We start from the raw sequence: 15,169 nt of genomic DNA on the forward strand, positions 1-15,169 counted from the left end.
AACAAAACCAAGAGGACAATTAATTAAATAGTAAGGATAATTTAAGAAATTTATCTAAAAAATTAACTTTGTGTATTTGAAAGCTTAGTGTGCATGACAGGTTACAGTAGATGCGGGGCTAAAAATGTAATTACAGTCAACATTCCTTTAATTTTTCGGGAAGAAGATGCATGGATGGAAAACTAAAGATGCGCTTTCACATTTTGAATTGTTAAAATAAAATGTCCAAGCTCTCAATGTTTTTTCTGTATCTAGTAGTGTTAATTTTGATATGGATATGGTACATACGATACAATGGCATACGTTTGGATGCTTTTAGTTTTAAACCTAGATTTATTCTAACAGTCAAATTTTTTCACCTATCCAGAGATAGGTGGAGTATGGACAGGCCCGTTGTGCAAATCTATAATATTTCAAAAGGTCAATTATCTTCACTCTATGCATTAATGCCGCCCATGAATTGGCATTAATTCTAAACTGACACCTATCCCAATAATACTTTGGACCTATGAATTCTAACTTGGGCTGAACCGTCATTCTCCATTTTTATTATTGTGCTAAGGCAGTGTTGAAATAGAGAATAATGGCCTTAATTAGATGTATTGGTGTGGCCCTCCAACACATAAGCTGGGGCCATAGCAATACATCAAAGGCTTTGATGTTGGGAATATCTCTCTTTAATTTATCATTCATGGGAGATATTCCTGTTATACAGCGGTGCTGTTATGTGGATAAGAATGTTGGAACAGTTTGTGGGTGTTCTGATTCTAATCTATACTTGTCACTTGTCCAAGCATCAGTCCGTTTCTGTTGTGATATGGATAAAAATAAAAGGCAACAACAGTTGCAATTATGTGACAAGGATAGATCAAAAACTATGTAGCTGAGTGATAGAGTCATATTAGTTGCAACTTGCAAGTATACAACATGATTGAGGGGTGTAATACAACATAAATGTTTTTTTTTTTTTTCTTGTTTTTAATATCACCATGTAGGTGAAAAAACAAAAACATGTTGCTAAACTTTCTTTTGTTTTCAAAGAAAAAATAAGTTGATTTTGTTTTAAAAAGAGTACCATTCAAATAATGGTTTTTAAAACCAAAACAAATTCTGTGGTGTATAATTTATATGATTTATAAAATGATACTCAATAACCAGATCAAAACATGTTTTTGAAGCCACAAATTTAAGAACATGTTTTTAATTTCAGTTTCGAAAATAAAGAATACATACACAACCAAGAAAATGTTTGAGTTTTTTTTTTTTTTTGAGAAAATTTGTTTTCAAACCAAGTGATTTTGATATGTTTTTTAAATTAAAAAAAAAAAAAAACAAAAACAAAACAATTAATGTTGCATAACGTCCCCTTACGGGGTGTTTCGCCGATGAGTGAGTAGGTGTATTTGTTTTTTAAAACAAAACAATTACTACATAGGGTTGCAAGTTGGGGACCCAATTTGATGAATTTACATTGCATTGAGTTCAGGCATTTCAGCTGGGCCCATTTAACTTTTACCAAACTCCCAACTATGGGTGCAACTTGGGCAGGCATGATCAAGCCTAAACCGATCCGATCCACAATTTTTACACACTAGACTTGGATTTTTTTATTCTCAGGCTAGGTAGCCTGAGCCAACCCACCTTATCCCAATTTAGACCCTGTCAAAATTAAAATCAATTCGGATGGGTTGGACAGACCAATAAGACATTGAATTGGACTAGTCTAGACTTAATGGTCCAAAGTATTTATTACATAGGGTTTGATCCAGACTATCTGTAATGGATTTATATTTAGAGTTGCCAATGGGTCAGGTCAGACCCAATGCAATCAGACCCATTGGGGCGGTTCTGGTTTCAAAACTTGTCCTGATGGGTCGGTCAGGTTCTTAAAAAATTCCCAATTACTATTGGGTCAAAACTAGGTCCACCTTGTCCTGAACCAATTTGGACCTGACCCGACCCCTATAATTATTTTTAGCAGGGTTTTCATTGTATTTTAGTTTTCAAATGGGTTTTATTACATTTTTTAGAAAGGGTTATTATTTGCATACATATCAAAATCGGGTCCATCAAGTTGGACCCAATTGTCCCAAGAACTGATCGGTTCAGTTCTGGGTCTAGAATTATAGACCCTATAGGGTCTGGGTCGGTTCCGGGTCAACAAGGTCTATCGGTGTCGGGACCAGTTCTACCTAGTTCCAATCCATTGACAGCCCTATTTATATTGGATTGGGTTAGATGAACCAATATCTGGTCCATTGATAGAAAATAAGAATACCAGTCTCAATGGACCAAGTTTGGATTGGGAAGATCTAAATCCAAACCAATTTGAACATATAAAATAGTCCAGAGATTGAATTCGACTAGTCCAAAATGGTCCAAAGTATTTATTGGATTAAAATGGGCCTGGTCCATTTGTAATGGACTCATATTGAACATGCTTTATATCATATTGTGTTATTTTATTTACATAAACATTATAAAAGGACATACAATATATATTACATAAAATTTAATTAGTTTTAGCCTTAAAGCTTAACCTGGGCCCAACCCATGATCACCCCAGGGAAGAGCCTATAATGGTGGACAAAGCACCTAATCCAAATGTTATAGTGGGCTATATGATGAATGTTGCCCAAAGTAGATGATATGGAGCTAAATGGCGTTCAAGGTGCACTAATGAGAAGACCAATTAAGGTTGGTAGGATATGCACGGGGGTGGATACGAATTGAGCTTTTCACAAGATATATGAGTTTGAATCATGAAAATGTGAACTTGGTTCAGATTAAATTGAACTTTGAGCCCAATATATATGTAATCTCATTTACTAATCGAGTCAAATTCGAGTCTAATAAAACTTAAGAACCTAATTGAGCTTATATTATATATAATATTTATAATTTTGTATAAAAATAATAATAATTTTTTATATGTATTGATGAGGGACGATCTTCCCTCAAATTTCATCTTAACACATGATGACACAAACGCTTTATTGTCACGGGGGTAGTTCTACAGCGGAAGAACCCGTGCAGCATCCTGACCAAGGCAGGCTAGAACAAGCCTTTGTAACGCATAGAGGCTAGGAGTTGCCCGATGGGATGGCTCCACCAAAGTCAGTAGCATTGGATCATGACCTCAAGTCCAATGGCCGGGGCACTCTCCTGGCTTAGACCGGTCCATGGGAGGCGCCGCTTACGTGCTAAAGGGGGACAACCATAATGGAAGGCGACCATGCACCGATGGGGTGACTTGGCACCAATGTGATGGGTCTCCTATGAGCCGATGATGACAGGCCGCTTGGGCCGGAACACACCCATGCGCCAAGGGCAACGGGGTAGCTCACTTAGCTTGGGCAAGGGACTGGCGTGGTGAAGGGACGTGCTTGAGCCAAGCCCGCATGACAAGCCTCCCTTGAGTATTGGTAGCATAGTGCCGGTCCAACATTGTCCCCATGAGCAAGTGTGCGCCCATGAGGAATCCTGGTAGCCATGCTAGCCGTTAACCAGGTCTGCCCCACAATGGGATGATGGTCTAGGAGTGCCAAGGTTAGGCACCCAAGGAGGTCGACCACCCCTCCTCAAAGAGTACGTTAAGCTTCTGGAGGTCTGCCTGAAGATGACATCAATTCTCTCAAAAATCTTATAGGCGAAAATGACGGGCATGTCCCTAACGTAAGCCTGCCAAGCGTAGACAAGGCTAAGCCTGTGTCAGACCGTCACAGGCTCCCCCACTCAATCCATTGTCGACCTCGACAATGGTCTTCATGTGAATGCACGTGTGTGTCCCGCGCCATCCACTTCTCCACCAGTTCTTGGGCTCACCTGGTCAACCCGGGTCTTGCCTATGTTGATGTCCATTTATGGGGACGGAACCATTTCACCATGCCGGCCTGCCTAGACTTCACCCCTCCAATGTTGAGGTTACTCAAACCGCGCAATGGCTATGTCGTTGATTTGTGAAAGAAGGGCTCTCGAAGAAATGTGTGTGGTGCTTCACAGAGGTCCGCCCCATGTATCATCTTACCTCAAGGCTCAACCGTCTTCTTGGTAGCTTTTTAGTGATGCTACCGAACACGCTGATAGGTCTACTCCTCATGTTGGCGATGACCTGGGTACCCTTTCACCATGCTGGCCTGCAGACTTCACCTCGCCCTGTGCGGGTTACTCAAACCTAGCCATGGCTTATGCTCTCCTGGCCCTCGAAACTACGCTTCACCTCGCCAACTCGGGCTACATCTTCACTCCGAGGGGGCCCCACTGCTACTGCCTCAAGGAGACTTGACCGCAATCTGTGCAAGTGTGCCCATGAGTTGCCGAACATGCACTCGCCTTGTGATGAGCTTCTGCTGCTGCAAGTGTTCAACTAGAAAACTAAGCATGTCCACCTGAAACTTTGCTGGTGTAAGGCCGCCATGCTCCAACAGCTAGCGTAACTACATTCCTAATAAGGCCCACGCACCTGCCCCCGCATGAGAACAACAACCAATGCGTCTGCACCCACAAGGGAAGTTGTTTTAGGGTCATTGGAATGGGAACGCGAACCTTGAATGGCCTCTTGCTAGGCCTGATAAACAATCTGCTCAAACAGTGTACCCACATTCCTATCAAGGCTCACGCGTCTGCCCCCGCATGAGGACAGCAACCAATGCGTCTGCAACCACAAGGGAAGTTGTTTTAGTGTCATTGGAATGGGGACACAAACACTGAAATGGCCTCTTTCCAGGCCTGGTCTGAATTCTGCTCGATCATGGGTGGAAGTGCCTAGGGACCGCACCCCACAAAATGCTGCTTGTCGAAATGACCACTTCAACTGGCTCTGGGCTAATCTGCTGAAAACTAACTGCGGCTACAATTGGCCAACTTGCTCTGATACCAATTGTCACAGGGGTAGTTCTACAGCGGAAGAACCCGTGCGGCGTCCTGGCCAAGGTAGGCCAGAACAAGCCTTTATAACGCATAGAGGCTAGGAGTTGCCCGATGGGATGGCTCCACCAAAGCCAGTAGCACTGGATCATGACCTCAAGTCCAATGGTTGGGGCACTCTCCTGGCTCAGACCGGTCCATGGGAGGCGCCGCTTACGTGCTAAAGGGGGACAACCATAATGGAAGGCGACCATGCACCGATGGGGTGACTTGGCACCGATATGATGGGTCTCCTGTGAGCCGATGATGACAGGCACCTGTGTGCCATGATGATAGGCAACCGCTTGGGCCGGAACACACCCGTGCGCCAAGGGCAACGGGGTAGCTCACTCAGCTTGGGCAAGGGACTGGCGTGGTGAAGGGACGTGCTTGAGCCAAGCCCGCATGCCAAGTCTCTCTTGAGTATCGATAGCACAGTGCCGGTCCAACACTGTCCCCATGAGCAAGCGTGTGCCCATGAGGAACCCTGGTAGCCATGCTAGCCGTTAACCAGGGCCGCCCCACAAGGGGATGATGGTCTAGGAGTGCCAAGGTTAGGCACCCAAGGAGGTCGACCACCCCTCCTCAAAGAGTACGTTAAGCTTCTGGTGGTCTGCCTGAAGATGACATCAGTTCTCCCAAAAATCTTACTGGCAAAAATGATGAATATATCCCTAACATAAGCCTGCCAAGCGTAGACAAGACTAAACCTGTGTCAAACCGTCACATTATGGCACCTTGTCACCGCACGTAACGTGACCACGCTTGTACAACAATTCAGATCTTTATCAACAACACAAACCGTAAGGTTCAAGTAAAATCCAACCTCCAAACTAGAATGGATCCACGGATGTACTCCCAACCTCATCACCTGATGATTGCACCCGACCTAGGTCCCAGGTACCACCAACATGAAAGACATCTTTGACCTTAATGCACCTTCGACCTACATGATGAGCTCCCCCTTATCTCCCTCAACACGAAAAGTTCAACTTGGGCAACCTGGAAATTCTAGAAACCCACTTCCCCACTTTGGATACAAGATGAATGTAGATCGCGGAAGTGTGACATGAATGTGCCTCGAGGATGACAGGCATGCCACCATCAACCGCTTAGACGTGCATACTAAGGCCTACCGCCTAACTCGCCTCTCACGCCATGTTTAAGCCGAGCCATGAGCCCTATATAAAGGTAAGTTGCCACTGTCTAAGAGCGCCACATAATCGTTTTTTCCTACACTTGCTTCCTTTTTCACCTCAGACAGCTCGGCATCTACTAACCTAATCATTAGATATTATAGACCGAGGCATCCACCTAACCCCTCTAACTTGTTTTTTAAGTTCTCATTACCAGGGTCTACCCCTAGTTTGAGGTCATCAGTATCAGAATGGATCAACACTTTTGATCTTCGTCATGTACAATTTTTTATATGAAGCTCTTGATTCACTATTGAGCACAAGCTGAACCAAATTTGAATGTCTAGACATTTAAGTCAACGAAAATTTAACTTCATATCTCTATCTTGAATCGAGCTCAAACTCAAACTCAAATCTAATATCTTTTTACCAAGCCATTCGGCTCAAATCTACCATGAGTTAAGATAAAACATGTTTTGACTTTATCCTTTAATTATTGGAGGTGCTAATGTAACTTTGTATGAGATGAGGGTTATATATGTACAATGAATGTCACCCTGATTTTGAAAATCAAGGACTTGTTTTAAAGTTAAGGAAGAAGAATTGGTAGATTCAATATATCTTTGGACATGGCTAACAACAACAATTTGAAAATGTTAAAGTGAATAATATGCACTTATGAAAATGATAGCTTGGTCGCTTTTTTTGATACAATAGGGGGAAACGACGAAAAAACACTAAAGCAGAGAAAACAAAAACTACACCCAAGAGAAACTAAAAGAAGGCATGTCGCTTGGTAAAATGACCCCAAGCATCAAAGAAACAAATGTGACATAATACTTGTTCTAATCTAGGACTCGATACATTAGTTGAGCGACCCAAGCTTACCTACCGATCCGCTGCAAAATTTGCTTCCCTTAAGGCATGAGATTAGGAGATGACCAGGTGGAAGCAGCTACAAACATGGAAGCATTCATCAATGAAGTTCTTGATATTCCAAGGAGCTATTATACAGTGATGAAGGCAATCTATGATAATACGAGAATCCCCTTCAATAATGAATTTGTGTTGAGGAAACTTAACCGCTATAGTATGGGCATCGAGAGCAGCCCAAGCCTCAACTTCATTTATCAAACATGTGAATATATCCCTACAACTGATCCAAAGAGTCTAACCATAAATGTCTCTTAAAATGGCCCCAATAGCACATCTACCATCTGGTTTCTTAGAAGCATCAAAATTAATCTTCACTATATGCAATTCCATTTAATTATCTTATCATCACTTCCCTTTGGTCTATTAGAAAAAATAGGTTGACAACAATTTATATACTCTTCAAAGTCCCTTTTAGCTTTTCCAATGACCTAATCGATAGGAGGGGCTTTATTATGGAAAATTTTGTTATTTCACCTCTTCCAAATATTCCACAACATTATACTAGTTTTCTCAGGGATTAAATTATCATTCAAACTGTTAGGGGGAGCCACTACTCTATCCCACCACTCCTCTATGCTTTTTGATAAAGAGGGTGTGGGCTTCGTGTCACAAAAGTTTAGCCACACCTACCTTACCTTATCACAACTATGGAGGAGGTGTTTTAGGTCTTCTTCATTTCCGTAAAATGGGCATTCCACTACATCAATAAGCCCTAATTTTTTTAGTCTTTGTTTTGTCAATAGCTTATTATTCAACACTAAATATAGAAAGTAGTGTATCTTTGGAGGGCTTCTTAGGTTCCAAATTTTATTGAGTCTCTTAATTCTGTCATTGCCGTTTGAATTTCCTTCCAATACATAGTATGCCGAGTTAATGGAGTATTCACCATTTAGGTTGAGTTTCCAGATCATTCTAGATGGTATAGGAATAGCCCCGATTTGATTCCGTTATTGTGGGCTGACCTTATCAATAATCTTTTCTTTATTCCATGTTTTTTAGTCAATGATAAACTCACTAACCTTACATTGATGATCTGTCTGGGGGTTTGTATCCTCATTGGCTAAGGTATCATTACCCATCCACACATCTGTCAAAAAATTCATAGATTTCCCATTTCCTAACTTCCACCCAATTCCTTTCTTTAGAATGTCTCTAAAATGGAGAAAACTCCTCCATGCCCAAGAAATTGATTTCTTCGATTTAATTTGCCAAAAATCCTTGTTTTTGATACACTTGTCTTTGATTAGTTGCACCCATAAATTCTTGGGTTGCGTAAGTATTTTCCACCCTAGCTTGGCAATACTTACTTCATTCACCCATTTTAGGTTTTTTAAACCCCATCCTCTATTTCTTCTTGATTTACATATTATTTCCCATTTCACTAAGTGGATTCCTCTCTTGTTATCCCGGTTCCATAGAAAGTATTTTTTGCTTTTTCTCATTATCATCTATCACATTTCTTGGGAGTCTGAATAAATGTGTTAATCATCTCATAGGCAACCAATATGTTACCAGTGATTTGTCGCCTTGGCACGAAAGCACTTTGAAAAGGGGAAATAATGTCTCCTAAAATAGGTTTTAGTCTATTAATCAAGATTTTCGCTATGATTTTGTATATCGCGTTGCATAGGCTAATTGGTCGGAATTTATCCACTATGTCAAAGCTGTCAACTTTTGGGATGAGAGCTATGAATGTTTTATCAACACCTCCGATCATTTTCCTTGAGTGAAAGAAAGCTTTAACCTTGTCTTCTACTGAATTACCAATGATTGTCTTGTACTATTTTTAAAAAATAGTACATTTAAGCCATCTTGTCTAGGAGATTTGGAATCTCCCACAGAGTGGATTGCATTCCAAATTTCTTCTGAAGACATCTCCCTAATTAAGGCAAACCTCCATATTACTTGTGTGGCCTCTATTAAACCTCTCCATAAACTTTTCAAAACAGATCTTTTATCTCCTCCATGCCTTCAATGTAGTTCCCATTACTGTTTTTTATTTTGTGAATCCTATTTCTGCTCCTCTTAGTGAGGGTTAGGGTTGAAGTGTTAAAAGAACTTAGTATTTTTGTTCCCACACTTTAACCAATCAATTTTCGTTTTTTGAGCCCAGAACTTAAGCTTGGTCGCTTATTGAATCCTGTATTGGTGGCACCCATTGAATTGTCTATACAAAAACAAGTTAAAAAAAAGATATAGGGGAGAAGTCTTCCTTTTTCTTTTTGGGTGTTTTGTCGTACTATTTTTTTTATCTTGAGGCCCATCTAATTAGGTAGTGTTTTATTTTATATTTTTAAGCATATCGGAAGCAAATTTGTAAGAATTTAGAAACATCCTACAATCATGGATCTTCTCTTGAAAGTTGGCATTTCATTAAAAAAGTTGAAAAGACTTAGAGAATTGTAATTATATTCAACCAATCACGGATTCTCTCTCTCTCAATCAAAGTAGCATCTAATCACTTCAGTAGTGAAGTGGGAGTCATTCCCTGTTCTCTTGGGAACTATTTCTTATCATAGGCTTTTCCTAAGAATTAATAGATCCAGCCCCCTCTCTTAATCATTAATTTTTTCCCATTCTTGTCACAAAAAAGATTTCATTTTTTTGGAAAAAAAGCATTTGATTTGTAATAATATTTTCTCTATCCATTTCTATTGACCATTCAATTTTATTATAAAAAGAATGAACAAGATTGAGAATGGAACCAAAACATGACCTCAATATCTAATTAATTGTATTCAACCTTCTAACCCCATCATGCATGACTATTAACAAAGTTGATTGGACCACAGTAGACGCACAGTTCTTGATGACCAACAGAAAAGGTGCCAGTTGGGTACGTAGTTGAATTGAGGATCGGCAAATAAATCTACCATGGTTGTCAATTTAAGACCAATTTGCCAACTTTTGAGTAATCCAAGGCAGACCACAGTCTTGGTGGTTGCCACGGTTGGGTTCCATCCATCACATCATCTACACCGAACTTGGGTGGGTTTGTTTTGGTTAAAGACCACGCATGTTCACTTAGATTTTTTTTTTTAAAGCCCGTAGGCTAATAATTAATTTATTGTATAAGGTAAACATAGATATTATAATTATTCATGTTTTTTTGAAAAAAAAAAAAAAAAGAAATATTAGTTAAGGGTCTCAACACATGGGTCTCCAAATCCGGGCTTAAATGTTCATGATGATATCAAAATATTATGAAAAATAGAAAGGGTCAATATAAGCCCAGCTTCAACATGATGAAATATTAAAAATTCTCTTATGTCTCCTCATGAAACCATTTTATGTCTTAATTTTCTGTATTAAAATCTATCGTTACACTTTAGTAAATTCATTTTTATTCTCTTCCCTCTCTCCTCTCTCTAATAGTTGTTTGTAACATCTCCCCTCCCCCCCCCCATTAAATCCTTATTTACTATTGAAATTCTTTGGAAATCTTTTGACTCTATCTATACCATATATAAAAGTATGAATGTAGTGGGGAAGTTTTTTTGGATTAAAATTATCCTCTATTTCTGTCTGAGAAAGGATATAAAAGTTACTTTATTATAGCTTTAATGTCAGATTTAATGGCTACTAAAATGCCCGTATTTGTATATTTAATCCATTTCTAATTGTAAAGGTTGAAAATGTACATCCAATTATTACTTTCCACCTCATTTAATGTCCTCTAGTTAAGTCTTATACTTAAGGTATTAAATCCTATTTTCTCTTATTAAATACTATATTTTTAAGTTATTTCCACTAATAAATGCTACTAATTAGATCTATGTCAATATTTTTAACTGTATAAATCCATATATTTTAAATTTGACTAAAAAACAAAACCATTCTTTATCCAAGTGGTGGTTAATCAATTCAACCATCTGAATCAAATTGATCAATCTATAAAATCATAGTTAGGTAATAAAATTTTTAAAATAAAAATAAATATAAAAATTACAAAAAATTTTAGAAAAATTAGACATATTTATGTAATCAAATTATTTTTATTGATAATGAAAATGAAATCATAATTTAGAATTAGCCAAAAATGAAATATAAAAGTTAATAAATAGTTCAACTTTTGGGTTAAATTATTAAACTTTAACGTCATAAATAATTAATAAAAATTAATAAAATATAAAAATACAAAAATAAAAAATGCATACATTTTGCGAAAAAAAAGCATTCAGACACATGTATAATATCATATATTTATCATAATAAACAAAAAGTAAGTCTAAAATATTAGAATTAGTTTTACACAAAAAATAACTATAGTAAAAATTGAACACATCTATAATTCTATATTTACACTAGTATTAAAAATATGAATAAGATTGTGGAATTTTGTTTTGACTAAAATACTCATTTTGTTTTGAGCTACTACTTTTCCCCACATTCAATCCACTCTATTTAAACCTTACATGTTTTTCATAAATGAGCAAAAAAATAAAGCATTACAAAATGAAGAATCTAGCCAAGCAATAGGGGTGCACATGGATCGGATCGGATCCGATCTTTTTGTCAAATTCAAATATCCTCAATCTAGATCTTTGGATCGGGTCCAATTAAACAATATAATCCAACCAAAACTGGATTGAATTTGGATCATTCCCTATCTGATATAAATATATATATATATATATATATATATATTTGTGTGTATGTGTGTGTTATTTATTTATTTATAAATACATTATTTATATTGAATTTTGTAAATTTGTTATATTTTTATTTTCTTTTAATATTTTATTATTTTTTAAATAATTAAATTGGAATGGATCAGATCCAAATATCTAACTTCCTCATCGGATTCGTATTTAAATCCATGTTTATGAGATGCGATCAGATCTGTTGTTAATAGTATTGGATCAGATTCGGATATACCCTTATTTGAATATGATCCAATCCGTTTACATCCCTACCAAGCAAGTAGGCTTGCCAATGATACCTGAAACTTCACAACTCAATCCAATTATCACTTATTTCGATGAGGTGTTTATGTAATCAGATTTAGATTTTGAAATCTACATCCAATTAATAATAAAAATATAAAATATAAAAATAAAAAATACATAAAAATCTATAAAAAAAAATTGGATATATTATTTCTATCATTATCATCATCTAGAACTATCACGTGCAAAAGCACGTGCATGCTAGCCAAATAAAACATGGGTATAAATTAAGATGAAATTGGGTCTGAGGTTAAGGGCCAACACTAGACTAACCTTGAACATATACGTTGGCCTGGAACCAAATTGATGTCAAAACCTAAATTTATCAGTCCAATCATAACCAAATTTCCATTCAACCTCATTCATGTGCATGGGCTTGTTTGATAGTAAATGAAAAAGTGAAAGAAAATAATTTACAGCCAAAAAGTGATTCTATCCAACTGAAAGAATCTAGTAGGACTTAATAAAAGTAAGTAACGGAGCAAGCCTTCTATTCTGCAATTCTGCATCAACGTCAAGCAAGATTTAGGTGGGTTCACCATCAACTACCATATAAGTTGATAGCAACTGTATATACTTTAAATAATCAATGTTAATAGATTTTAGGAGCTTAATAAATAAAATTTCATTAGATAAAATAATGAAAATAATCATATGAGGTATTGATTTTAATATGGAGAATGTATCAGGGATCCCATAGCTTTTCTTGAATGAAGGATGTGAATCATAGGATTGTCGAAGGCAGAACTCATATCTACGCAGATTAGGATGGGTTCGTCAAGATCCTGGCGATGTCTCATCTAATAATACTGTAAAACTGAAAATTTCAATCATGAGTGGTTGCTTAATGCTTATCGTGGAAAATTTGAGTAGATCTTGAGAGAAGCTGAAACTCACATCGGCTGTATTTTTTTTCTGAAATTTTATAATTCCCTGTGAATGAGTGTATCAATAATATCTGCTATTTTTTTGTTATAAAATATAATTTTTATATTTTTTTTTTGTGTTTTTCTATGATTTCTGGGTTGAAATATATACTTATTTTGAATTTTTATCAATTATGTATTTTATGAAATTTCCACTTTTTTGTTGAAATATATATAATTTTATCATTTTCTTATGTTTTCTTCAAATTTTTTTAGCTAAAATTTCTATAAGTTCCAGCCTTTTATGTTTGTGTTTGGAAGATATGGTGGCGTGGTTGAGAGGAGCTAGGGATCCCATAGCTTTTCTTATGTACCCCTTATTGATCATTGCTGTTTTCAGTTTTCAAATATATATATATATATATAAGCTTATAATAAACTAATTGGACAAGTTGATCAGAAACGAGACCTGCTGGTAGATGTTGGAAGCAATAACAGCAAGATTTATTTAGGATACATTGTGTATGAAGAAGTATTAAATTAACAGAGAACTGTAGCTGTAAGCTGCCACAGATCGAGTTGCATGGCTTATTCTTAGCCTATATTACTGGGAACCCATATCCAAAGTCGAAATATAATCCTTGGAGCAATATCTACTTGGAAATCTTGATGAAGGCTACATGATGGGTATTGGACACCTTAGTCATGGTGCCTAGTTCAGGAGCCAGCAAACACTTGGACGATTCTTCCCTGTAAAAGAAGCCTAAGCACCCACAGTCCTTGTTACACTTATCTCTACACTGAGCAACACTCATGGGGCCATCTCCCTCTGTGTATGCGTTCATGAAATGCTCAACGCCCACAACTTTGTAATAGTCCACATTGGCCCCGCCTTTGCAAGGAGGGAGCGTTGGAGGTGCACAATCCTTGGCGCTCCAACCCAAGAAGCCCTGTGGCCTTGGACAAGCCACACATTGATCGTCCTCGCAAACTCCCATTGATCCACACCTCGTCGGGATCCTGCACTCACTCTCATCCCCTTCGTCTCTGCCGAAGAGGGTATATGTCACTTCCCATGGACCCCAATCCACCTTGTCGTAGAAGGTGTAGATCCTGAGGTTTCCATCAAACCCAACTCGAAGAAATGAGTAGGTGGTGTTGTATTTGGGTCTGGACAAGATGAAAGTACCAAAGCTGGGGGAGTTGATCATGTCGAACCCATATCTCAACTCAAAAGCAAAGGCTGTGTCCGATTCGGGAGCACTTGTGAAGTTTAGATGCGCCAAGGCGCCTCGTCCATCCCCAAACTCGTCAGACTGGTAGTATAGCAAGGGCTTGCCTGAATTCTTACTCTTGTAGTACATAACCAGCACTCTGCCCTCCATGCCATAGCTGTAAGGTCCTTCAGAGCCATCCTTGGCGGAGACGCGACTAACAAGCTTGGTGGGACCGCCGAGGCGCAGCGACTGACCTACTAAAAGCGTGTCGGTTGGGTGGTCAAAGCTCTGCCAGACGAACCCACCACGCTTGTCATGCAGGACCAAGTTACCATTTGGGAGCAGCTTGAGGCCAGTGACACCCTTGTTGGCGGTGCCAGTCTGCCAAGCCACCCGGCCATCGGCGTGGGCGAGGATGAGGTTGCCATCGCGGCCAAACGTTAGAGTAGCATTCTCGCCAACTGGGTTTCCACGGTTGGCCTCCCAAACCCAACGCATGATCGACTCGGTGTGTCGATCACCCATTCGCAAGGCAAGGGTGAAGGCATTAGGGGTGGTGTTGTAGAAGCAAAGAGTGAACGGGAATTGAACAATGCTCAAGGGGCGATAGTCTGCAAGGTACTCTACAGAAAATTCACCCAGATCACCTTGATTGACGAATTTGAATGTTTTGGAAGGGGGAACACTAGCTTCAGCTATAAAGGAAAAGATGAGGAAGAAGAAGAAGAAGAATGGGAGTGATTTTGAAGGTGAAGAGGACGTTTTCATTTTGTTGCCGATCGAGTGTTGTGTCGGAGAAGAGAGCTAGCTAAGGAATGTCTACTTATAATAAGGGACCAGATCAATGTAGATCATCTAGATTACTTTTACTTCTGTAGGCGCTGAAAACGGATTGCACGCGTTTAATTTCTTCCTTCGACTGCTTTTATGACAAATCGACCATCACAGAACCTCAAAAAACAAATAAATAAATAAATAAACGATCGAAAATCTGACTTTTGACAAATTGAAGATCCACATCATCTTTGATCTTATCTTCTATTCCTTTCAGAAATGAATCGAAGTATGCATTATCATGATGTAGGACAAAGGCAATAATATTAGCAGAATAGTGCACACAGTGTATATATAATAGTTTGTCGGTAGAAGGTGAGAAGAGG

At 38.4% G+C, this 15,169-nt stretch overlaps 1 pseudogene across 1 annotated transcript; it reads right to left on the reverse strand.

The window, feature by feature from the left end:
* Positions 1–13,274: 13,274 nt before the first annotated feature.
* LOC148877523 (epidermis-specific secreted glycoprotein EP1 pseudogene) lies at positions 13,275–14,900 on the reverse strand (annotated as a pseudogene). The gene has a single exon (XR_016105089.1). The product of XR_016105089.1 is annotated as an epidermis-specific secreted glycoprotein EP1 pseudogene (transcript).
* Between the last annotated feature and the right edge of the window lie 269 nt (positions 14,901–15,169).

The sequence above is a fragment of the Nelumbo lutea genome, chromosome 1, assembly GCF_056320005.1.
Source record: "Nelumbo lutea isolate HS-2025 chromosome 1, American lotus-T2T, whole genome shotgun sequence".
NCBI classification, from domain to species: domain Eukaryota; kingdom Viridiplantae; phylum Streptophyta; class Magnoliopsida; order Proteales; family Nelumbonaceae; genus Nelumbo; species Nelumbo lutea.